We start from the raw sequence: 26,083 nt of genomic DNA, 5'->3' as shown, positions 1-26,083 counted from the left end.
AGCATGCAGCTTTGAGAGACAAGCAACCATGTTTCCTTCCAGTTACAAGAATCAGAAAATTGCTTGAGGCATCCACAGCGGGGAGGTTGGACACGGCTGTCCAGAGAAAAGCAGAGCCTCAGCATTGTGCTGTGTGCCGCACACTGACGAGGACAGGTCGACTATTCTGCCAGGATAGGACTTTGCAACCAAGTCACAGTCTTCTGAGACTCCGAGCGAAAGTCTCATGAGAGCTGACTTACAAGCTTCTAGATGGCTTTCTTGCCCACCCCTGCTGCTTCTGATGCCGGTGGAATCCTCACTTCAGGGATGGGCCGTACACAGTGGAAAGAGATGACCATTTCATTTCCCATCCACCAACATTTGTGCGGCATCAGCGAGCATTTCGTACCCAGGGTATCTCCCATATCAGCATGTTTCAGTCAGTGTAAACAGAGGTTAGGAAAGTTTTGAGATCAAGCAGGTGGCATTTAGCCCCCATGTGGTGTCACCCACCAGACCTTTCTCTTAATCTGAAAGGCTGAATGATGAGTCAGCGTGAGGAGTATGGGGTGTTGGAGTGAGAGGTCTGGCTTATCAAGGTGTCAGCCAGCAGCTGGAGCCTCCATGCTGAGAAAGATGTTCTTTCTGGTATCAGAAGCAGAGATTGGCTTCATTAAAACATCCAGGATTTGAAGACATCACTAGTTTTGCTGATAAACCAGATCAGGCCAGTTGCAGAGATTTGATAGAAGTCTAATGTAATAACTCCAGAGTAAAAGCAGACACATGCATCTGTGAAAAAGCACTCATTAGTTATATAATATTGTCATTTTTATGTTCACTCAGCCACCTTAGGAGTGTATGTTGCCTTGCTGAATTGTAGTTTCTCTTTTTCACAACTGAAATGAATCCAATCACTTTAATGCAATAATTTCCAGAACCATGGCATCATTACAGAGCAGGCAGATTGATCCGCCATTCAGGCGAAATGTTGGAGATACAATGAGAATAAAGTCACACAAAGAGACAGCTCATTAATTTTGCCTGCCTGCGCTGAGGACCAGCGACCTGAGCTTTGCACGTGGTGCCAGAAAATGTGTTGGTTTGACAGATTAACCAAGTGCACTCTGTCTAATTTGTATCAGCTCAGATTTGTTTTTGTTTTGCCGTCATATTTATTTTTTATTGCAAATTACATAGTGCCCCGAGTAATCTGAAGGGTCTGCTGAATGCGAATGAGTTTCATACAGGACTTACTGTTCTGGGAATAATACTTGGATGTTTATGATTATTAGAACTTTTCCTCTCAGTCAATGTTTTCATCTCCTTTCTCTCGCGCTTTCTCTTTATCTCTCTTCCCTTTTCCTGCATGCTCTGATGAGTTTCCTGATCATCATAAATCTTTAGCCAGTAGTGTCCTCCAAGCAGAGCTACTGATCTCTTAATCCACTGTCCCTCCCATGCAACCAGTTTTTAGTATTACTGTGAAAATGCAGAGAATGCCAAGGAAAGGTTATTTCACTTGAAACATTAATCATCTGTGACAAAGAGAAATCAAATATAGTCTGCTGCACGTATGATGCACAGAAGTGCATGTCAAAATGCACTTGTAATGGCTTGTTCACAGATCGTACTTTTTAAAATCTCCTCAGCTAAATGGTATCTGTTTGACTTTTTTTTTCTGTTCTGTAAAGAAAACAGTCATTTCTTGAGTATATATGCTCCTTCATAACCATATGAGAGCACAGGCCAAACAGCTGGTAGGTAGTTTTCAGAAATTAACACTAATTATTACCTTAGTGGACCAATTTTGAATGAGGACAAATCAATTGATTCCAAGGTAAAATGACAAATATTATAATATGATTTTAGATACCAACTGTTGGAAGGAAAACTTTACAGCAAAAGGTTTCACCATTTATTTACCTGTTAATATGATCTCAGCTCGTTCTTGATAAAAATGTGAACCAAGATCTCTCATTGCCAAAATGGTCTCCCACGTCAATATGCAATGACAATTTACTATGCAGTTCGCTTTGTCAGCATAAAACCTCAGGGCCACCAATATAACTTTCTGCAAAGTAGTCCTACACATAAGTCATACAGTTTCCAAGTCAAAGAATTGCCATGAATGACAAATGTAACCTTTTATGGAAATTTGACTATTTTCCACATGGTGTTAAGACACCAAGCCAGATGCCTGTCTCCGTACAGGCAACGGCTGGTTGCCTGAGCAAAGGATGTTAGAAGTGGCCTTCCTTCAACAACAATTATTAAATACCAGTCCAGAACAGGGTTCTTGCTTTGTTTTGTGCTTCATCAGGTCGGTCAGCAAGACAAGTGGCAAACCACTTTTAAAAGGCATGCTTTCTGACTGAGGTGCTGCATGCATGTATACCTCGCTGCTCTCAACAGTTTTGTCAGAAAAGTACTGCCTATGTTGCTTCAATAATTCCAATTCCTTTTTTGTGATTTTATACCATCTTTTCACAGTGTTCTGAATTCAGAATACCCAGCATGTATATGAGTGCTGTGGAGTTGTGTAAATGTGTATTTTTTTACCACCATTGATTTTTTTTTTTTTTGGCAGCTATTGGGTGTCTGGTTCTGTAACTGCAATAAGGCCAGCTATCTTCTTTTCTTATTTTAAAGATCACTGCAAATTTGTAAATTTTCCCCCAAAATAATCCAAATGACAAAGCCTGTGTGCACTGACACAAATCAAACACTGACGAAAAATTGATCTTTATTCATGACTATCGTAACAGTGATGCAATAAGAAGGTCTATTTATCCACATTTATTCTGAAAAAGTAATTACATGCATGCATGATAAACTACATGAACGATAGCTGTTTTTTGTGTTCTACTTGTTTAAGATGACGGTCAGGTAAAGTGTAAACTGTGAGCCCTTTCTGCCTTGGGTTTTACAGATAAGGACAACATAAAAATGATTCAAACTCTTGACGATAATAACGGGGGCTCACATACTTTTCAGGAGGCACATCTGCACCAGCTAAACCCTGCCATGCCGCACTGAAATTAGCTTACATTTCCAACACTTAGCGGCGAAATCAGTCAAGTATTAAGTTTGGTTCTTCGATTTATTTATTTTTAAATAGTCTGAATTACAAACTATGTTTAAGACTTAAATCCGCTTTGATTCTTGTCATCTCCAATAATGCTATATTTGTTGTGTTCACAAAGTAAAAAAAATGCTATTGCTTATCACACACCAGGTGACATCACCAAGCCAAGAAAGTGACAGGGTTTTCAGATTTGTCTCTGAGATTAAGCATTTGTGAAATGTTAATCTCTGGAAAAACAAACAGCCACACAGTTTGTGTGAAAGGAATCAGACTGCAAACGCCAAGTATGTCCAAGTGACTTTGCAGGTTTGCTTTTGGCTGCTAGTATGCACAAGTGTGTGATTTTGTGTGCACGTCATTGCGCTTGCACAAATCGTTAGTATGCATAAAAATGTGACTGATGACTTTCATTAACAGGAGTGAACAAGGATTAGGCCCTCTTCAGTGTTGCCTGCTTTCACCTTTGCTTTACTCTAATGATTTTCTCCCTTCCTCCTTTCCTCAAGGTTGACCCTGTCACTGCATCAGCCTCCCCCACCTCTTTCTCTTTTTCTACCTTCCATTGTCCTGCTCTTTTTTTCATGCACTGACACAAACACACTGTTATACCTACACAGATATAAGAAGGCAAACATACACGACACATCCACAGGCAGCTGGGATCCAAACAGGGCATGCCGATGTGTGTATTTTTTATTAGGTAAACAAAGCCTGGCTCCTTTTTATTATCAATGAAGCATAACCAAATCAATTTATAAACAGCCTTATCTGCTCACAGGAATGCCAGTAGCCTGGGAGCGATTAACTCCAACAGCCATTAACTCTTTGCATACAAAACTACCATTGCTAAGCTATTTAAGCGATAGGGAGCTGTGGGACAAAGTAGAGGGGGATGTGTATACATGTTTGTGATTATGCCTGTGTGTGTGCATGGGAGTGCATTATAGTTACATTCTCAAAAAATGGCCTTTAGGTGCAAAGTGGGAAAACTGAGAAGGAGCATGACTTGAGGAAGAGATTGGGGGAAGGGGAAGGGAGTGAATTTCGACATGTCATTTCTGAAATTGAGTTTTGATAACTGACAATTTGTTCAGCTAGTGAAATGTCAAGAGTCCAAAAAGATTGATGAAGTGCATAATAGATGTCTCAGATTGACTCTGCTGTGGGCTTGAGTCCCACGCACGCATCAGGCTACCGAAACGATACAGAAATTAGATCGTGCACACACATTCAAAGACACGCAGATAAACACACACACTAACAGATACGCACATAGTTGACTCCTGTGGTGCACCTCTGAAATGGAAAACTGGTCCACATCAATTTAGTTTGGATGGATGTGATTTCTGCCTGACCAATGAAGTGTCATTCACATGGTGGTCACTGACTAAGGACTTGTAGTTTCATTAGGAGGTGTACATGTTGTAATAGTCTAGGTGTCTATGTCGAACATGTCAGCAGTAATCTGAAAAATACAAGGTATCTTAATGTGATTTCACTGCTATTGGTGTCCGTGCTTCCAAACACTGAGATGCTGTTATAGTGATTTTCTTACGTAAATGAGATTTAAAACCAGTTTTTTAAAATGTACCGCACCGTCCAAATATCTGTGCCAAGAGAACATAAGGTCTGATTCTGCTCAGTTTTTGTTGCCAATTACAGTCTCCTCATGCAGGTTCACTTGTTTGCTGTGGCAACATACAGTGTATGTCGTGTGCACGATACAGTATGTATGACAGCTCAAAATAACTGCTTGCGGGTTTGTTTGTTTGTTTTTTTGTTTTTGTATTACCATGACACTTATTTCCACCTCGACTTCTTGGCTGTCCACGGTGAAGTTTTCAAAAAGTCACTGAAGTTGCACCATGAGTTGATAAACCACACCATAACACTGGACAGTTGAACTGAAAGCATTAACCCATCGGGCCAAAATACTGCCACTACTCTGCACTCAAAAGTAATGTAAAGGATTTGAATCTCCTAATGGATATCTATTAATAATTCAATAATTTGCCATTTACTGTATTGAAAATTGCCAAATTTGGGATGATTGAAGTTGCATTCTATTCTCTTCTATATGTACCATTGTAGATCATTGAAAGCAGTCTATTCTGAATAGGTATTATCATCCATCGCTGCAATTTTGGTGGGATCAGAATTTTTGAAGGCCGACTGTTGAACTGCTGCCATGGAGATGGGTGTCAAAACTGGGCAAGACTGTTTGGCTCAATCCCAAAGAAGAGCAACTTTATTTCAAACTTTTTATTGCCAAAAAGTTACAGAACCCTGAGTAACAAAAGCTAGATGTCATGGTCATGGTCATGTCATTGGTTTCTAATAATACGGCAAATTGGGAAAGTAGGTTTTATTATTTTAGAATACAAAAAGCAAAGTCAGATTAAGTTTTATTGTCTCAATACTATTTGTCTCATGGCACTGTATATTCAAGTAGGTCTGGACCACACTCTTTAAAATTGTTTACAGAAAGTTAACGCTCCCAAATGAGCAAACACCTGATGACAGCGGCAGGGCAGAAACCTCAGACACTTCCAAGCACAACGCGGGCGGCCATCTGTCTCAACTGCTTGAGTTGGAAAGAGAGTGAGAGTTAAGAGGGAGAGAGCATGAGTGTGATAGAGACAGGTTGGGAAGGACAGGCATAAACAATCATACTAACAACGGCAGTGCTAACAGCTGCAAGGTTCTGGTGACATAATGCAATAATGGCTTCAACATTCATGAAGGAAATGATGAAATAATGATGGGCACCTGGCAGGACTGCTGCTGTAGATCAAGCCACGGCCCCCTGGAAATCTGCGAAATGAGAGAGCCCAGGGACTCGGGCGAAGACCTTAGGTAACTATCATGCATCGATGAACGGATGTGAGTGAAGACAGGACAGGGAGAGTGAAAGGAATGAAAGAAGTGTCTCGTGGGATAGCCCTCAACAGAGTACGCTTATGGCAGCATAACTAGGGGCTACCCTAGCCCTGATGAAATGCTTTCTCAAAAAGAAAGGTCTTAAGCCTTTTCTTAAACAAAAGGTGGGTGTCCGCTCTGCGGTCTGAAATTGGAAGATGGTTCCATAAAGGAGGAGCTTGGTGTCTGAACGTTTTGGCCCCCGTTCTGCTTTTTGAAACCCCGGGGATCGTAAGTAGCCCTGCAATATGGGACCATAGGGATCTGACCAGGTGGTAGGGTTCTAAGACTTCTTTTAGATATCGGGGCACGAGACTATCAAGATCCTCATAGGTAAGGAGAATGACTTCAAATTCTAATCTGAATTGTACATGGAGCCAGTGCAGAGAAGCCATCACTGGGGAGACGTGATCCTTCGGACTAATTCTTAATAGAAGACGTAGCTGCATTCTGAATGAGCTAGAGTCAACAATTTATTAGGGCAGCCCTCGACAGGAGAGAAAAGTCATCATCTACAAGTCCCTTTGTCAATACAGTTAGATGAAGCATTGGGGGACAAAACATGACAAAGCTGAGTCTTCTGTGGTAAAATAAGTTCAATTACTCCCATTGTGCTGATGATTCTTGTTTTTAGGGTCAAGACTTGGAGAAACATCTGCAAATCACCCTTCTCTTGCATAGACCTACATTATCTTGGTGAGCGGTACAATTTGTTTTCCTCTGCACAATCGATTCCTTCATCCACTCCCTTTTCTGACAAGTAGACATCATGTTAAATAACCTCTCAAGCAAAGTCAAAATGTATTGGGGGATGCTAGCCATGATAATTCTATAAATGCTGTTGCAGAGGATAACATGAGAAAAAGAAGGGGGGGGGGGGTTAGCCACTTGATTTATGTTATCCGGATATTACATTCAATTAAAAGCAATATAAAAGATGAAGCAAGCTTGTAGTAAGACTGAGGCTCACTGAACTCAGAGGAACAGGCAAAGACATCGCTCTCCTGTTTCTGCCATAAGCGGGACACTCACAAAGGTCACTCGTGTCATTAAAATCAAAGCATCTACAGATGAGATGTTTTCACAAAGGTGGCACACTCCCATTCTCATGTAATTAGCCTCATTTTCATAGCCAGCAGGTCACTTAAAAGCCATTTCCAATGATCACGTCAATGAATCTTTACATCAGGAGGAGTGAGCCCGTGATGCTTCGGGTGTGAATCCCTCATGCATAATACAGCTTGACTCGGAATCACCTTACTGTAGGATAAGGTCCAACTTTTCCTGTTATCTTGAGTGTCCTCTACCAGTTGTGTGTATGCAACGCACCAAAGAGCCTTGAGGATATTGGTAGCGTTCCAGAAAATACATCCGACATATCAAAGGACTCTTGAAGAGCAAACTACCGCGTCCTTGATGACACTGAAGACAGAACTTCGCCAGCGCATCTTTCCCCATTGCCTTTGAATCACAATATTGTACTGATTTTATATTTGCAAACGATTGAATTTACTTTACCATGTTAACATGAAATACTTTGTGCGGCAGAGGGGTTTTCAATTAGTAAAAGGTACCTGTAAGATTGAATACGCTCCTTGAAATGTACATAATTTCTTAATATGACAAGATTTCATCATTGAAAATAATAAGAATATAAAAATAATAAAATCAAATCATTATCCAAGAAAAAGCACGTTTTCTTAGAAACCACTACTGCTTGCTTTATGGTATGGATCCAGTTTTCCACTTGATGATCACATATGCAAATTCTCAAGAGGTTTTAAAAAGGCATGTTACCGTTCAGTATTATTTCGATGGCATTAAGGTCTTGGCCATATGCTTTGTTTTTCTGGCATCCTTTGTCCATTTCTGGTTCATGTACTCCTTTCTTATGTTCTCTCTTCAAGCTTTCAAGTTTTCCTTTTTGTTAAACATTGTCTTTGTTTTTTTTGCGTTTGTTTTGTTTGTTTTATTACTAATGCATTTTAACCCTGAGTAAACAACATCCAGGGTCTCTAATTACCATGTAAATAGTGAAACAGCACTGCCAAGGTAAATTGAAGCATCTGAAATCTGGGTTAACAGCACTATTCAAACTGTTGCCGATTTAGTTACCAAGCATCCATACCCACATCCCTAACCACACAACAGCGAGGTAATTTGTAGATGAATCAAGTTTAGTGTCTTGCTCAAATGGTGCAACTGCTTTAAATGCTGAGGGAAAACTATAACGCTCCCACTCCTGTTGCCCATATCTTACACTCCAGTCATTGGATTGGAAATTGTTACATGGTATGTTAAAGGGCTACCGTATCGCTGACATTTTATATCCGGCAGGAACTGAACGGTTCAGGATGGTCTAGCGTCCATATTGAGACAATATGTGGTGACATGCTAGGGTTCATAGAAAAGCACAAGGGACTTGGTAAGTGAACAGTGTCTCACCCTCCAAGATAAATGTTGGCTGCAGCCATAGTTTCCTGAAGGACAGCTACTGCCAGTAGCTTGGTTGTGTTATGCCAAGGGGGAGAAGCTGGAGTGCAGCAGCCACAGCTAAAAATGGATCCAGTAATGTTCTCTGTTTAAATTGTTGTGGCTTATTTATATAACAGAGATATCACATAATGTTTTACTCAACTAAATATGATTACATTTTTATAAGATTTTGAAGAAATGCTTTTTTTAGTTTTTGGAATCTGCTTTTATATAAGTGAACAATATGACATGGGAAGTGATCTAAAGCAGTTAAATGGGCATTTTTCATTTTACTTAGACTTTAATGCCACAGCTGCAATGATAACATAATCCCATTAATTTTCTTCTGAGATGAATATGGTTCAGTAAGTGCTTTCCTTTGCAGCCTCAGTGTAGCCCACAATTTGTACTGTATGCAGAGTGTATCTCCCGCGTAAACACACTATTAGAGTTTAGAGCAAAGAAGCTTGTGCAGCTCCTCTCTTATCTGCCAAGGATGCCTCTGATGGCTCCTGATTGAAATGCCAGCTCTGAAGTTCTGTGCTCAGCCACACGTGTAAACGGCTCAACAGAATGTAACTTATTCCCTCAAAGCGCTTGTTTTCTCTCCCCAGGCAACTGGAGATTAGTTAGTTCAAATTCTGGATGGGTGCTTTTTGAAGAAAGCCGTTTTCAGGGAGATGCGCGTGAAAAATTGGCAAGCAAGCATTAATATGTATAATTAATTTTGTTGTTATCCACACATTTGAGCAACGGAGGCAGAGGCACCAACTGAATTCTGAGCCTCTACTCATAAGAACCCAGGGACAACATGTGCATCATTTTTAACATTTACATTGAAATTCAATTTGCTCAACTGAAATTATCTGGCCCCTCTTCTTGGCTAAAGATTAATTCACTTTCCGTGTTGTTCAGTTCTAAGTTTAATAACCTAACCCAAAGGTATTTCTTTTTTTTCAATGAACACGGAGCATTTTTTGAGCCATTCCCGCTGCTACTTCCCCTCCTTTTCAGATCTGAAATTTTACATCCAAAAGATAATCACTGAGAAAAAAAAAAATGCACTCTCACAGTTCATAAACACCTGCTGTTGGAACACAAACATTCAAACACGCTGTACATACAGAGGAACAAAAGGCAAAACATACAAACTCTGAAAATTGGTAATCATAGAACAGATCATGAATTGCAACATCTGCTGGTTCTTGTCTTATCAGTAAGAATCGATCTGACACCTGCTTGTTGCCCCGTGTTCCCACAAAGGGAATTCACAAAAACGTGCACACACATAGATTCCAGGTGCCTTGAGGCTTCAACCAGCTGCCATATATCTCACATGGTGGCTTGAAGAGAACTGGGGTCCCTTCTCTGCCACCCCCTCATTGGATAATTAAGCTTTCCCAGCCTGCTGCACACAAATGAGGAATTTCATCTGCCCCTACTAGTTGTAAAGTGTGTCTGGAAATTGCCTGCGATTCACCACCTGATTGTGCAATGATTATGTTGTCACTGGATCCTGTGATTATGATAGCCCATAATTGCTGGTGTACATTAGCTGCTTTGCAATGCTCCCCATTAGCTCTGTCTGCTTGGGAATGTACCTATTGACCCCCCCCCCCCCTTTGACTGGAAGTCTCTTCCCTTTTCCCTGTCAATTCAGTTTCAATTTCTTTCATTTCCACATTAAAACACTCACCCAACCTGTAAGACGGCTAGTTTTAAAGCACTTGAAGTTCACGGCTGATGCCTCTGCATTGGCTCATATAAATAAGTAATTGGCTGTCCCAAAATGTTTTATGTGATTTAAGATTTATAGGACTGGTAATACCTAATTTGATGGCCTTTATCATAATACCACAGTTAATTAATTGTCCTCATCCTGTGGAACCAGCAAACCACTGACAAAATTTTCAAACCATCCAAAGTCTATGATCATTGTGAGCCCTCAGCATCCCTCCGCCACGCATCATTTTACTCACCCCGTAAGGACCAGGAGCGCATTTATTTATCGTTCTCGATGTTCTTGCTTTTCTAGCTATTAATCAGTTAATCCATTTTTGTTACTTTCATTATCACTTTGTTTGTGTTTTAGGGTCCTGCTGCCGATATGTCAGTCCCAAACATCACACATTAGAAAGTGGAATTGATTAATATGATTATCCTGAAAAAAATAGTATCACAAACTGACTTCAGGTATCTTCCATAAATACACCAAATGACGCATGGATATTGTGTGTCATGAGTAGACCCTTGTGAATTTTTCTTTAAACAGAGCTGTAAAGCAGTCATCGGACTGAAATATTGTTTTCCCACTTGTATACAGTAATTTGTTGCACTTTATACGACAGTACTTTTCCGTTACACATGTACCTCTTTGTGAATGTCACTATAACTATCATTATGTGAGCATGTTTTCAAGTCCCAGTGCAATAGTATGAGTTCTGTTATTGATTGGTTGTTTTGTGTCTTATTTTATGTGACTTGTTTATTACTGTGCACTAACTGGATGTAGATCTTGCCTGGTGTCTGGCCGTTGTTGATATCTACTCCAAATCTGAGATCGTTTGATGTGGACAACAACATTTCATTCAAACATATCAGTTTGGTCTGCCTATGCCATGCAAGCGGACCTCCAAATTAGCATAATTTTTCACTGACTTCTATAAATGATACAATCAAACAACAACATTCAATATATACCTGAAGAGAAAGATTCAATATCTCTGATCTAATTTTAGTGATATTTATGTCACAGTTCTACAAACCTTGCAGAGCAGTATAGCAGTGTTTGCTTTCAGAACTGACTGAGGAGTCAGCTTGGATAACTTAAAAACAAAAAAAAGTTGAAACTGGGCAGCACAGTGTCACAGTGGTCAATACTTCTGACTCCCTGCACGAAGGCCCCTTGTTGGATTCTGACAGGGGGGGCTTTCTGTGTGTAGTTTACATGCTTTCCCTGTGTCTGTGCGGGTTTCCTCCAGGTTCTCCGGTTTCATCCAATTATGCAGCAGGTTCATCGAGACCTTAAATTGTGCAATTGTGAATGTTTTTTTTTTGCCTTGTGATTGACTGGCTACCACTACAAGGTATACCCTACATCTCCCCCAATGACAGCTGGGACAGACTCCAGCCCCTGTGCAACACTTAGTGCAGGATAAGCAGTATGGATAATGAATGAATGAATACATGAATGAATGAATGTAAAAAAGAAGAAACCGTCAAAAAGTATAAGGAGCATTTAACTTGGTTCAATGATTATTTAATGTCAAGTTAATGCCAGTCTGTGTGTTGTTAGGATGGGATGATGGTAGTGTTTTACAAGATGTACAAACACACTTGTCCAACATGACCACATATGAAGTGCTTCCTCTTGGCACAAGATCTCATTTTCACAAAAAGCATCAAATTACCTGCGGCAAGGCAGCAGAATGGGCCACATCTTCTTGGCACAGGGAAACCATTTGTTTGGGTGGTAAAACAGTGAAGTGTTTATTTGGGCTTGTTGGACTGACAGTGTCCCCTGTCAAAGTGACGCCTCAGCTGTCCGCATTTGAACAAATGGGAACTAATTTGCATCTCATTAATCCCACCTCCTCTCCTCCATCTTCTCTTGAAGAATTCTTTTTGCCTCCTCCTCCCCCTCTTTGAATTCCCCTGCTGTTTCATGCCACATTACTGTCTTAAGCCAGGCTGATTAAAAGACAGCAGTTTTCTTGAAGTCCAGAATCACTGTAGCAGTTCTCAGCAAATGACTGATAGACATGTGTGTTCACTCTTTTCAGGTCTGGAGTACTTGATTAAAAAGGCATGACTTGGACCCTTGATGAGCATATGGATTAAAAGCGCTCAGTGATTGCCTGGCCATTCCCCCAACTCTAATTGAAAGCCTAATGTGCACCCAACGCATATTAATTAAAACCAGAGGTTATAGGCCCTTGGGGCGCACCATTTAGGTCTCATTAAAAATTAATAACCTCAGTTAATTATTATTATCATGTTGTGAATCATGTCAGCAAATAAATAAGACAATGGGGTTGTCTTCTTGCTCAAAAACCTTCAATACGAAGATATCATGTTGGGGGAGGGGGCTAGAAAACATTGTGGCGAGAAGCCTTTTTTTTTTTTTTTATTTCCAGGTCTTCTTACAACCATAATTTGTGCTTGTTTAAGCAAAGAGGTCATAATGCATTTGTCCTACATTAAATAAACCAAAATAAGAGACAGAATCATTTGAACCAGACATATTAAGTCTTCACTCTATATGCATGGAAAACCTGAATGGCATACTTACAACATAGCATAGTTTGTATGGTGTTGTAATAGGTGATTTTATTTTTATAAGATTGAGTACTGCGATGTTCCAAATAACTGCAAATCACGCAGCGATGCCTCAGACGAGGCTCTCAAAAACAAAATTAATTAACTGTACATTACTTTTGCATGACATTCTTTCAAAATTCGGTGGGCTATAAAATTCAGCAGGTTTAGTTAATAGACCTTTTTGTAATAGTCTGGAGAAATTGCAGAGCTCAAGTTTCATTTCACTCTCCAGATCTGTCTGCCTCTCATCATTAATTCCCCCAATTCTGTGAATACTGAGCCAATCAGAACCAGGTTTCTCATTAGAAGCGGGCTACATATGATGGCAGGTGGTGGAACAGGACTGTGCAAGCCAATAGTGTGGTTGGTAAAACAGTGATGTGTTTGCTTTTGCATTTGATGGCTTTTCTCACCAAAGGAGGTCTTTTGATTCCCTCTAGGTGGGTTAATAAGGTCCAAAATAATTTGGACCGTATTTGAACAAATATCTAGATATTTATTTTATTGCTTATTTTATTGCTTATTTTATTTTTTCATTTTTCAGTAACTGATGGAGGTCCTGGCAATAACTGACCGTAGGCCTGGGTGGTTGTGTTTATACTGCAGCTGAAGTAAGATTCTGTGGTATGATGAAATGAAGTCAGTGGTGCTAAAGCACACAGTTTGGTTTTTAATGGGTGACACCATTTTGCAAATTGACGTTATCTTTGGTATCAGCTTCATAAAATAACAATTATCATGGCTGATCTAAAATTCACTATCATAAGCTGTCCTTTACATGATGATGAAACAATATATGCAGCAAAAGCAGATCCAGGGTAAATTGTGTATTCCTCAATCCTCAGTATTGACATGCTTCTTGAAAAAACAGACAACCATGATGACTAAACCATGACTAAACTAAAGATTGGATTTGTTTTTAGAATAACTTTATGTTGTGTCTTTTGTTTGTAGCAAAACCTATTTTTTTTTATTTCCTGCAATGCGCTGAGCCACTCAGTGCTCATCAAGAATTATGTTGTTTCAAGACTTGCTTGAATGCAAAAATTAATCTCTTGCCCCCATCAGACACACGCTAACAAATACGATCCTTGCTGTGTGACAGAACAAGCACATGGAGTATAACCAAACCATGAAGGTATTCCGACTGGTAGGTTCTTCATTTTCCATAACGTTGCCTTGTGATTCTGAAAGACAACTCAAATAGATTGATTTCTCCACCCACCCACCCACCCCTAAAAGAGAGCATTGATATTTTATTAATGTAGTCTCTGGATTTATGTTAGAGCAAGCGCTCCGCCTTTAATTCTGTGGGAATTGTATTGGATTTTTGTGGGAAAAACTTTCTTCTCTCCCATCTCATTTTACTCCACAGTACCTGAGCATAACCAATGAACGGGTGCCAAGAAGATTTCAATGCATATATATTTGATTAATGACACGTCAGCATCACTGCCAAATCCAATGCCATTCACAACTGCCAGCAACAAAGGAGTGGTATCACTCTGCAATAGATGATGGCATGGAAAATAAAATGTGCTTCATATACTGATTTTTAGTTGTTAAGCTACCTTTTTGAAGTGAATAGTAATAGTCTTCCCTCACAACATAATCATCATCATCATCATCATAACTGTCAGCCTGTTTGCCACCTACTGTTTGGAGCAAGCAAACACAAAGCATCTGTTTACATTGTTTGTGTCTTGAGATCAAAGATGCCTCTGCCTGCAAACAAGTTCAGCAGATGACGCAAGGTGCCAAATGTTTTCTCAGCATCAGATGGCTGCTTTTACCATCCATATTGCATTCTCGGACAGGCTTCCCAAACACGATCGCAAGTATTTCCCCCGAGAGCCCTTCCTCTCCATTCATAGTAGAGAACCATCCCCAGACAGAGCGCACACCACATGAAGCTAAACGTTTTTGAAGAATTCCAATCATAACATCTGAAATTCTCCAGGAAACAAAATGGAACTATGTGAAATGTAGGAAGGAAAAAAAAATCAGCCGCATATGAAAGCGGGAATAAGGAAGGCAATACAAAAGGCAATGTTGTTGTTGGATTCCTCATAAGGACTATTCAAGGAGAAATGGCACCTGGCCTGAGGGAAATCAACAGTGCCTTCAGCCGGATTACTCCTGGCACAATCCGGACACAGTCTTGTTTGATGTCCCCCACCCATCCGTCTTGTATGTAGTCTTTTATCTCACTCTAAAGTAATATAGTCTTCACTGCAATTCAATAATGGCCCAACCGAGCCTGTCAGGCTGCGTTTGCCCGTTATCTCACAAAGGCCTGTCCACTCCAGCAACGAGCCACCCGATATTTGTGTGTGCGTGTCTGTAAGTGATTTCATCCCCAGGGGGAAGGACTTTATGCTTGTGTGTGTGTGTGTGTGTGTGTGCACGCGTACGTGCGTTTGTGTATGTTTGTGTGTATAAAGAGAGACGGGAAGAGAGATGCCGAATCAATTGATGTGTGTCTGCGCCATGTGGCAGACAGAGGGGGAAGAGGGAGACAGACGGTCTATTTATCCATCGGTGTGTTTGTATGTGTGTTTTGACCCTTTATCCTTCTTGAGATCTAAATTAAGGAATACTCTGGGTGATGGGGCAGATGCTGTGACCAGCACCTGTGTGTGTGTGTCTGTCTGTCTGCGCGTGTTTTTGCGCACGCGTGTGCGTGCATATGTGCAGGTCTGTTCGTTCCAGCACAAGAGAGAGGTTTTAACTCATTTTGTAATTGGATGAAAGGGGTAGATACGTCCATGTCTGACCTGAGCCTCGCAGCAGGACATTGGAAGCCACAGTAATTAACCACAGAGTGACAGGTGCACTGATGCATTTGGGTTCCTCCACTGGAATAAGGAAAGCTCTTCTGCATACCCCAAATTGGATAGATGGCTAGATAGAAAGATTGAGCGACATTGAAAAGACTTCAGGGAGATCGTTGCACAGACTGATGGCGGGGGATGTGCAGTTACTCAAGATGGATAAATCATAAATACACCAAGTATATGGATAGCCACATAGTCCCACATCTCTGCATAATGTTCAGGGCTATTTTCAGTTCATGTCAGGCTGTAAATGCATCTGCATAAGCGAACGGCTTTCATTTACCTCACAGTTACAGGGCATCATGTCCAACAGCTCATTCAGTGCATGCTAATATATGACTGCACAGGCCTCCCCATCATAATCACCCATAACACTAAAATGAGACGCATGACAGTAAATAGCAGTCAAGCTTTACAAAGACTATTTGGTATAGGAATTATTTTTGTTGATAGCAAACACTTCAGACGCCAGTATATCAGAATGATTTTTTTTTTGATATGTTAAGCTGTTTTTTTATTGTCATGGCCTGCTGCAGTCTGTGCATGTGTGTATATATGTATATATATTCATTTACTGTGCATTAGAACAAGACGTGGAGAGAAAGGCTGAGAGAGGTTCCATGAATCAAACGGCAAAAAAAACAATGCATATGTCTAACCAGATAATTATGAGCAGCACAACATTCTCTTTAAAGAGTTATTCTCTTTAACATGACTGTTTAAAATGCACATTTAACAGCTCTACATTCAGTACCGCATTGCACATCCCAACAGCTTTATTTGTCATATGGACGGTCAATTTAGTCTTGGCCTCCCGCTGACTTAATGTTATATTCTCAAACATGTCTGTGTTATTAAACATGCTGAACACGGAGCAGCCATATGTGCACAGTGTGACACGCATGGCCGGGGTTTGAACATAGAGCACACTGGTTCTAGCATCTGCATGGAGGAACGTGACGGAAACACCCCGCTGATGCCGGGGGCTCTGAGGGGTCAGGTAGACTTAATTGCACTGAGGGAACATGTGTGGTAGTCCAGGCTGGTTGAGCCTCTCGGCGAGGGGAGGGCAGCCATCTGCCGCCTTGTACTTCTTGAGGACCCGTTTGGGTTGAGTAGAGAGAGCAACTCCGCTGCCAAATTATGCTCCGTTATTAAATAGTAGTTGAAGCATCCGTTGCCCGCCTTGATGTTCTCTTTACACGGCACCCTATTCATCAACTCAGGTGACTGATCGGGACTTTGTTGGCAGTCAGCATCCGTAATGTGATGCAACGACCTTGGGTCTGAACAAGGGAAATGGGGCTCTTACTAAAAGCAAGCTGACAATGAGTCTGACCACCTGTTCCCAGGCACAAGGGGTTCACAAAACTCAGATGAGGTTTTACTAGTAGTCATGTTGAGGGACATGATTGCCATCATCTAAATTCATCCAACTTGAAAGTGATAATCTCTTCTTTTTTTTGTGCTTTTTATCATGGTGATAACATTGATGAAGAGGGCATTACAGAGTGATAATATTGGTTTCATTCGGTATTGGATTAATTCTTTACTGTGAACACTCCTGAACATGTTGACTTGATTAAAAAACTATTTATATTGAACTGACTGCTGTTTAGCCACTCCTTCCTTCTCCCCTCCGGTTTTGCACACTGAGGGCGGCCCACGAGAAAGGTCAATAATTTTGTTGTATGTGCAAACATGTGCATTGATTGTAAGAAAATTGTCTTGATTTGGTTTTAATTCAATTCTTAGTCCAGCAGTAAGCCTGTTTAGAGCGTGTGTTATTTTAAAAGCAGTCCATTTTAAACCAATGTCCCACAGCAGACCAATTGTACCATCGTTGTTCCTGTTTTCTTGAACTAGGAGGCAAGACTCAGGAATGAAGGCCGTCACTCATATCACATCGCTGCCCTCCCACTTCTCTATTTCCACTCATATTTCCCTGACGGTCCATAAAGAGACAGCCATTTGAGAGGGTGCATTGATTTCTGGGCATATCTGGTGATAAAATGCACTCCTCCGCCTGCAGCTCCTTTAACTACCCAATTTGAGGGCCCCTGATTTGGCAGGGCCATGCAGGAACTGTAAATAGAGCTGTGAATCAGAAGGGAGTAGGCAGGACGTAGGGACAGCATCTTTATTAAAGACACATACAGACAATGGGGACTGAAATCAAGACAATGTGGGTTTCCCTTGCAGATTTCAAGCCTTGCTGCTGTTAGAGGAGAGATAAAATGCACACAAATAGACAGAGACTTGACAGAAGACTGCCCCGTAGTAATCAGCAACATGTCTGCTCGTTTATATCTGTCCGAGCAGGACGGTTTCTCTGTAAGTACTTTGTGTATCACGGTAGTAAAAATGTACCATTTAATTCCAAGAATTTGCCCTTCACATTGCGTTTGCTTAAAAGTTGAGAGCACCCATTCTTTACATTTTTATTGAGCTGCAGATGAGAAAGGTGTTTTTCAGAAACGCTCCCAAGCTAGTGTCCTTTTCTGCCCATTAATGAAGCAGTGTCCTGGTCGCACCACTTTATCATGATCTATGAATCTCTGATTTTGATGCAATAGAAAACCAATCACTTGCAGCAAGTCTCAAGGCAAAGCATTAGTCATCATGTCTTTGACACCACCTAAGAATTGGCTCATTCTTTTAAATTAAAAGCTCTCATTTGTAAATATACACTTGCAGACAAAAGAGAAACACTCGCCTCTTATTTTGATGTATGAAAGAATAAAGCGACAGTGCTCAGGTGAATTAATGCCTGCCCACAATGCTGGAACACTTGCACTGCACCTGCCCAAGGAAAGTGAAAGGCAGGATGAAGATGATTGAGCACTTTTGCTCGAATCTGATATTTGTAAATATGTATTCGTTATTAGGTTTATTTCTCTGACAGCTATTCAGCGTAACAAAGCAGACATTAATGACCAACTACAGTGAGACGCCAATAACATGTCAATATATCCACTCTTTTTCATTCTTCTCCAGTACTAATCTTCTCCCGCCGGCATTATTTAGGCATATATATTTGCTGTCAACCGGAGCACCTCAAATCAGAAAACCTAATCCCCGCTGCTCAGTGGAGAAGTTACCTTGTCTGATCGGGTCTGAAAGTTATTGAACATCAGGGCTGCATTCAATAAACCCAGTCTTTTGTTGCTACTTTAGTTCAAGAAAAATTCTGTATCAGTTTACAGATGTAGAGATACAGACTGTGAGCTGTCACGTGCAATGATGTCTTTCAAGATGAATATACTATTTGAAGTTGAATTCCATCAGATCGAAATAATTTTAAAGAAAATGTGCACAAAACACCTGGTTTGGTTTCATTCTTTTCAGCCAAAAACATCCAATAATCCATGCAACAAGTGCGGGCACTTACTCCCACATATATCCCACCTTCTTTCAGGTGCCGTCATAGCAATATTAGTGTTTTTCAATTTATCTATTAGTGATCCAAATGCTATAAGTGATCAGTGTAGTTTCTAAAGTCACACTTGTGTAAACCAGCAAACAATGGCTCAGTCTCTTGCAAAGACATAGCCATTAAAAGTCTGGCGCAATTGACCTGACGCTATGTGGACAGTTTGCTGAACAGCTGCTGCATCGATACACTTCTACAAAATTCAATAGATGGGGAAGACCAGCGTGAGACAGCCTTACATAAGTGGTGCATATCTGATCTGTAGATCTATTTAAGTTTCCGTCTGTTGTGGCTCAGCCCTTTTCACAGAGTTTTGTCTTTTTTTCTTTCCTTAAATTGTCATTATCCATGAAATGACAAGGCTTATTGTTTCCAGCCACCTGCGACCTTTGATAACAACTGACAAGAGATATTTAAATGGAAAAGTGAAAGAGAGGAAATGAAAAAAAGTAAATGAAAAAAGATGAATGATCAGTGCCTATTGACCTTTGAATCGCAACTCCCTTGTTAACTCTCCTATATCAACAGGCACTGGATCCCAGACGGTTTGGAATCAGACAGACCGATCAGTACCGTGTGGCTTTGGGTTTCATGCATGCCTTTGGAGGCCAGCATTTGAAGTGTTGTATTTTCTTAGAATGCAATATCAACCCCCCAGTGCTGCCATCAGTTTTTCCTTTTTAAGTAGTTGAATTCACACATGCAGGCTTGAATAACCCTGTATCATAATCCTGTCATCTCCCCAGCTTTAATCAGTAAAATTAGCTGTAAACACCACTGAAGAAAACCATAACAAAATGAAATAAATCCATATTATCCGTATAAACGTTGCGCTTGAAATTAGTGAATAGTGAATTCGCTGTGAATTTTACATCAAAGGTCCCCAATTCCCTCATATTTCATCCAAAGGTAGAGTTTTCTCCAGTTTTCTCCAGAGTTTTTGCAACACATCAGGTCTCACCAGCTTTGCCAGGTCCAAATATAACTGTCCTGCAACCCCTGCTACGCCCTTTGGTGGTTATCTTGTACATCAGCTATTCTTGCTGTTATCCACATATGCTGTTGGTATGTACTGTATCTATTGCAAAAACGCCTGGGACCCTCAAATTTTAGATATGTGTTCCACATACCAGATGCATAAGTTATAATATGCATCGATGAAATCCCAATATCCTCACCTGACTGAGTGGCATCAAAATTTCAAAGGTGTCTTGTTCCCAAAGTTTACAACCCTGTGATATCTTACTAGATAAAAATGTCTTGCAACAAAGGGAAATTACGTCTGCAGGAAGCAGGTGGTTGACAAAAAAATCCAGAAATATTCCCCGAGTGAAAAACAAGGAATAGGCACAGAGTTAAACTAAGGAGTTGTAACTCTAGAAATGACCAGGTATAAAAGTTGAAAAAAATATGAGACAGGCTACTGCCAAGTACAGTACAACACTTCTCTGAGAATCTAAAAGGGGAAGCACCCACGTTCTGAATTCAAAAAGCGCAAGCGACAACCGAGATATTTGAAATGTTCATTACAAAATAACACAGGACGTAACTTTAAAATGAATCCGAGCAACACTGTGACAGGCCTGAAGTTAAGCTCCCTTCCCAGCTCATTGTCCCAGAGGTGAAACACCAGTCACTACATAGTCACAGCATGAAAACCTCACACTCAGAGGTGGAAGGGGAAAAGACCATTCCATCTGGCTGACAATTATTCCATACAGGCAAGACACTTTGCTAAATCCAATTTGGTGTGTCTGGGATAGCTGCAAGTTAATGTAACGGTGATAGTTGTAGGGCTCATTACTGGCATGAGGTGTCAGGAATGACGGTCTGTTTGAAAATGAGGGAGTGTGAGAGAGAGGGTGGACATCTTTGGCAGATGTATAAGGTTGTGTCGCTGTACAGTATGAGGCAGTTGGGGAGTTAACGGCGGAATGCTAATCGGCCTCTGAGGCACTGAGCTGCAGCAAATCAACTCCTCAGAGCGGATCATGGCCTGGGCTGACATTAAACCCCCTCCTCCCCCTTCAAATACACATTCTCATCTTACTAGTCACCAGGGAAGAGGTGGTGCTGAAGTTGTGATGGAAGGAATAAAGTGAATGGAAAAATTGTGCGTGTGTGTGTGTTTGAGACACTGAGTGATCCAAAAAGTTAACAGAGGAAGGATAAGGCAAGATAGGCTGAAATCAGAAGAAGATAAGTACATTCAGGGAGCTGCAGAAATCAAAAGATTAAGGGGGGACAGTGATGCTTCTGAGAAACTTTCCCATGGCCTGTTTTGGTTGTGACTCTATGTCCCATACCTGTGACCAAACGTGACCAAATTCAGGACCACAACGTCGTTTCTAGGGCAAGCAAGTAAGGTGCTGTGGAATTTATCAAAAAACTTCAACCCAAAGTTTCCCCTTTGTGGATCAATAAAGTATTATCTTACTTTAGAATATGAATCCTTTCTATAAATCAAAAGTCCACCACAGAAATAGTTCACTTTGTCTCATCACTCATTATATGTGGTTTTAAAAAAAAAGGGGGTAATTTTTAGTCATTTAATCCTCCACTATGTTTCATATTTTACATCTAGCTCGAGAGCACGTATGCAGAAATAAAGAAAGCACACATTTCTAACCATCCGTACATTGAGCGCAACTTTTGACAGACCAGCCCGATCACCAGTGTATATTCTGCTTTTTGGAGACATTTCGAATCAAAGGCCAATTACTTATTGGCTTTTTGTGTTGTTGTACAGCTGTAGACGTCTGTTCATCAGTTTTTCTTTTGTGTGTCTCGTTTTACAATTTTTCAGCCATTGTCATCTTGATGGAATGAATAATTTGCTGTAAACGCTCAGTGTATATTCAATTTGGGCGAATTCTGAGAAATGTGTGAGCTTGATCAATCAGAGTGATTGCAGAGCTTTGTATTTTTTGTCAATTATGACACATTCCCCTTAGACACCTGCAACCATGCCTGTAATTTTCATAAATACACACCTAAACACACACTCTTAGTGGCCAACAATCAAAAACAATGACACGCAAACAAATTACTTTGCTCCACTCTTTTCTTCCAGGAGACGTGCTTGCATCAGCATGCTGAGCCCACAGCATCTCTGCTCACCCTGGGAGCTGTGTTGGACCGCTGATGTGTGGTAAGATACTACACGCTCCAGGGCGCCCGTGACCTTTGAGTTATGGCCTTCAGAAAGTGCGTGTACGCACGTGCTTGATAGAGAGTGTGAAGGAGGACGAGAGACAGGGTCTGAAAGATGACGGGACAAAGTGATGGTGTGTTTCGTTTATTCCGCTAATAATGTTATATTGCAAAAACCAGGTTTTTAGGAAAATCTCTATACAGCTGCATTCACAACTTGGCTGATCCTCTTGTCATGTTACCTATTGAAAACCATTTTATTCCGTCATCACGTGCTGCTTTTTACAATCAGGTCTGTGAGTAATGCAGTGGCTGAGCATCTCATATTAGTCATTAGCTTTACAAATGGGGTCACTTTAAGAACAATGATGCGAGGACTGTATTTTATCTGACATGTAGAATATGTGTTCGAGGAGGTCTGTCTTTCATGAAGAACCCAAACAATTGCGCATAAAAAAAATAGCTGTCAAGGGAGCCGTCTTCTATGTAAATAGGGGTTCACCATTAGAAGCTGAGACCACCAAAATTACTGGAAAATTGAAGTTTCTCAATCAAGGGTTATTAAATGAAAATCACACAGCTGTGTAGAAGTGACTTGATGTCATTTAATATAAATTCTTTTTGGTTTGTTTGTTTGTTTGTTCAAATTTGATGGTTTGGTAGTGAAACAAATCTTTCACTCATTTGACAAGAAGTTTCTAAAGCAAGTATTATTAATGAATACTGGATTTTTATTGTTGGAAATTCTGAGAGAAATTTCAAAAAGGTGCTACGTCACCGTATTGTGGCAAATCTAAAGAGTTGTTACTGCATCTTCTGTATTTGTTGTTATAACATTATAAGTATTCTCCTAAAGAGCATTTTAAATTGTTTTAATTAAAAATATATTTACAAATCAATTTGCGTTGGTCTCGGCATGGGTTATAAGTATTTACATTGAACATTATTTTGTGCAAAAATATCTCAATTACATTTACAGAAGAGATGTAGCACATAGGTTTCGTCTTATTATTGTTATTTATGTTAGTATTGACTCCAGTGTTAAAGGGATAAGTTTTTGGAGGATGCTGATCAGTGCCTTAAGTTACTGCACTGCATATTTGTTTATTTTTCTCATAAAGAAGCACAGACTGGGCTACAAAATGTCCCTGCAGGCCTTCTTTCTTTGTAGCCCAAGTCTCTACCTCTACAACATCTTCTATTGGTCTTCCTGTCATTGTGGGAGCAGTGCATCATCTGGAGCTCTGCCTAAAAAGTCTCAACTCGATGAAAATGCTTTATTTTTAACGAGAACCACTTTCCTTTCTGACAAAGTGTGAGGATGTGGGGTTGAATTGTGGTGCTTGTCAGTGGTTCAGTGAATCTTGTATCTTGTAACACTGAAGGGCTATTAAGGGAGTTGTTCAGACACAAATTCCGCAGGACTGTAGCTCATACAGGTGTAAGACTATATTACCCAGGTGCCACATTAAATTTTGAGCAAATCTGGATTAAAGAGTTTCTTGGTCTGTTTTTGTTTTCCCACCGTCTTCGGTTCTTTCAGAACCATCTTTGGCCCTTTTTGATATGTTGGCTTTTTTATTCTGAATTTTATTCACTTTTTTTTTTTTTGCTTCAATAATTTTCAAAAGACATTTAAATGAATAAGGCACTTTAAAACATGGAGACAAATCAATATCAATAAGAAATCAGCATAAAGGTCGATCTTATAAGACTCAAAACTTCTATCAGATTGAAAAACCTGTGAACAAATCGTGATGTGTTTTGTCTTTGTACTGTGTGCGTGCAGAGACGAGTATTTCTGTCCTTAAATTACCCCATTGTGGATATTTTTTTATTGTTTTCAAGCGTCTGTGTCATCTGAACTTTCTCAGGAGGATGCACCTCTATCACAAAAGGGATTTTTAATAATGGCTTTGACGTGTTTTCAAGTTTTTGTTGAGTATATGAATGGAGTAAATAAATATCTTCTACACAACATCATTGCTACAACTTTTACTTCACGGAAACATGAATCTGCCATACTCCTTTCATTTTCTGTTTGAAGTTAAGAGGCTGTGTTGTAAGGCTCCATGGGCTCCCTGAAAATAGTTTATGTTTTGTTACTCCCACACACACAAGAGCAGCAACTGTCTCCCATAAGATGGAGAGCAATCTGATATCTTGGCAAGCCTGCTTCATTTAAAATATGGTAAAGCCTTCAGCTTTGCTTCTGAGAGATGCTCTCTGTCGTGTGTGTGCGCGCATGCTTGCGCGTGTGTGTGTGTGCATGCGTGTGTGCGTGCGCGCACGGTGTGTGTGCTCCTAAGTCTTAGGGATGATGCATAGACTCTGACACTTTGACAGATGAACAGATTTAGAGTGCTAGAAGGACCCAGCCTGTTCAATATAGGCAAGAACAAGAGTGTGTTGGTGTGTTTACGTGTACACGGCTGTTTGTTTATATTTGATGGCTACAATGTGCTAAATGTACAGTTCATGCTGCTTTTATTTGTGTTTATTGACATAAAAAGTGCTTCATGGTTTCACATGCGGGGCGGTGTCAGTCACATTTATTGCTGTGACGGAGCCAAAGAAAGTGCTTTCGGGAGTCAGAAGTGAGGTAAAGGTAAGGGAGGACTGACATAACTGTCAAAAAATCATGTTCTATTCACTTTGCATTTATATGTCTCTTTCTTGGGCACAGGAATATTGCAAAAAGTCTGTGCTGAGACTGTGGTACTTTAACAACATTCACATCAGGGGGAAACACAGATCATTGTTCCTGCAAATGAGCCAATATTTGCCAAATACAGTGATAATGCTATGATTTTAGACAAAAAGGTATTTGGGATTTTTTGAACACAAAAAATTAATCCTATTTTTTTGTCTTCATATTACTCTGCAAGAACTTTGTGGGACTTTTTGAAGATACACATTTGGGTGGAGTCATAGTAGTACTGCAATACTTATTGCACAAAATTCATTGATAGTCGAATGACTGATGTCATACTGCAAATCAGATGAAGGTTAAAAGCCCACTGTACACCAATTGCCGTTATTTATGCAGGAAATGTGAAATCATATATAAAGCATATATCCCTTAAGGGATCAATTATTGTCTAGGATGTGTAAATTAATAAGATACTGCATTAAATTTCTTTTTTTTCTGATTCCTCTAGAAAGGATGGGTAGAGAAGACTGGAGAAGACTGATGTAATTGGAAAAATGCTTTTCACCTGTCAATACATGAATTTTATTCATTATGATTTATTGGCTCACAGACACACTTGTCTCTTTCCTTACACATGCTTAGCCATGTGTGACAAAGCACAATCTCACTGTTTCAGAATATTCTCAGTTTCGTTCAACTGGTGAGGCACAATTTGGATAACGACTGAGAAAACTGATCTGTTCTTGCTCCTGCCAAGCACTGAGGAAAATAGATCTATCAAGGCTGTGATCACTGCCAGCCTCAACATTTTTGAGATACAGAAAATTCCCATTTTGCTTTAAACATCACTTCATGAGGTGCAAAAAAATGTCTAAATCAACTTTCAGCCTCAGTGTAGCTGACTGGATCTTGAAATATAGATATTTAATCAGTCTGTCCAAAGATCATAGAACTCTGCCTGTCTCCAAGTCCCAAATCCTTGCATTGGTGACATGTAAATGCTCGTATCCACTAAAGGAGAAAAATAAAGCATCAACAACTCCTCACCTCTCTTTTTCCGCCTGCGGCTATTGTGCTTGAGCCCCTGTACCCTCATCCGGACACAATGTTCTCTTGTCGAAAACTGCCGAACACAGACAAAACGCTCACTTTGTCTGCCTAAGCAAATAATTACTCCGATTAATTAGCCATGCTGTGGATAGCTGGAGGCAAATATTCCATTA

This window comes from Fistularia commersonii, chromosome 19 (assembly GCF_037954325.1).
Source record: "Fistularia commersonii isolate RoL2024-O1a breed Wild chromosome 19, RoL_Fcom_v1.0, whole genome shotgun sequence".
NCBI classification, from domain to species: domain Eukaryota; kingdom Metazoa; phylum Chordata; class Actinopteri; order Syngnathiformes; family Fistulariidae; genus Fistularia; species Fistularia commersonii.
This window is presented reverse-complemented; position numbering follows the sequence as displayed.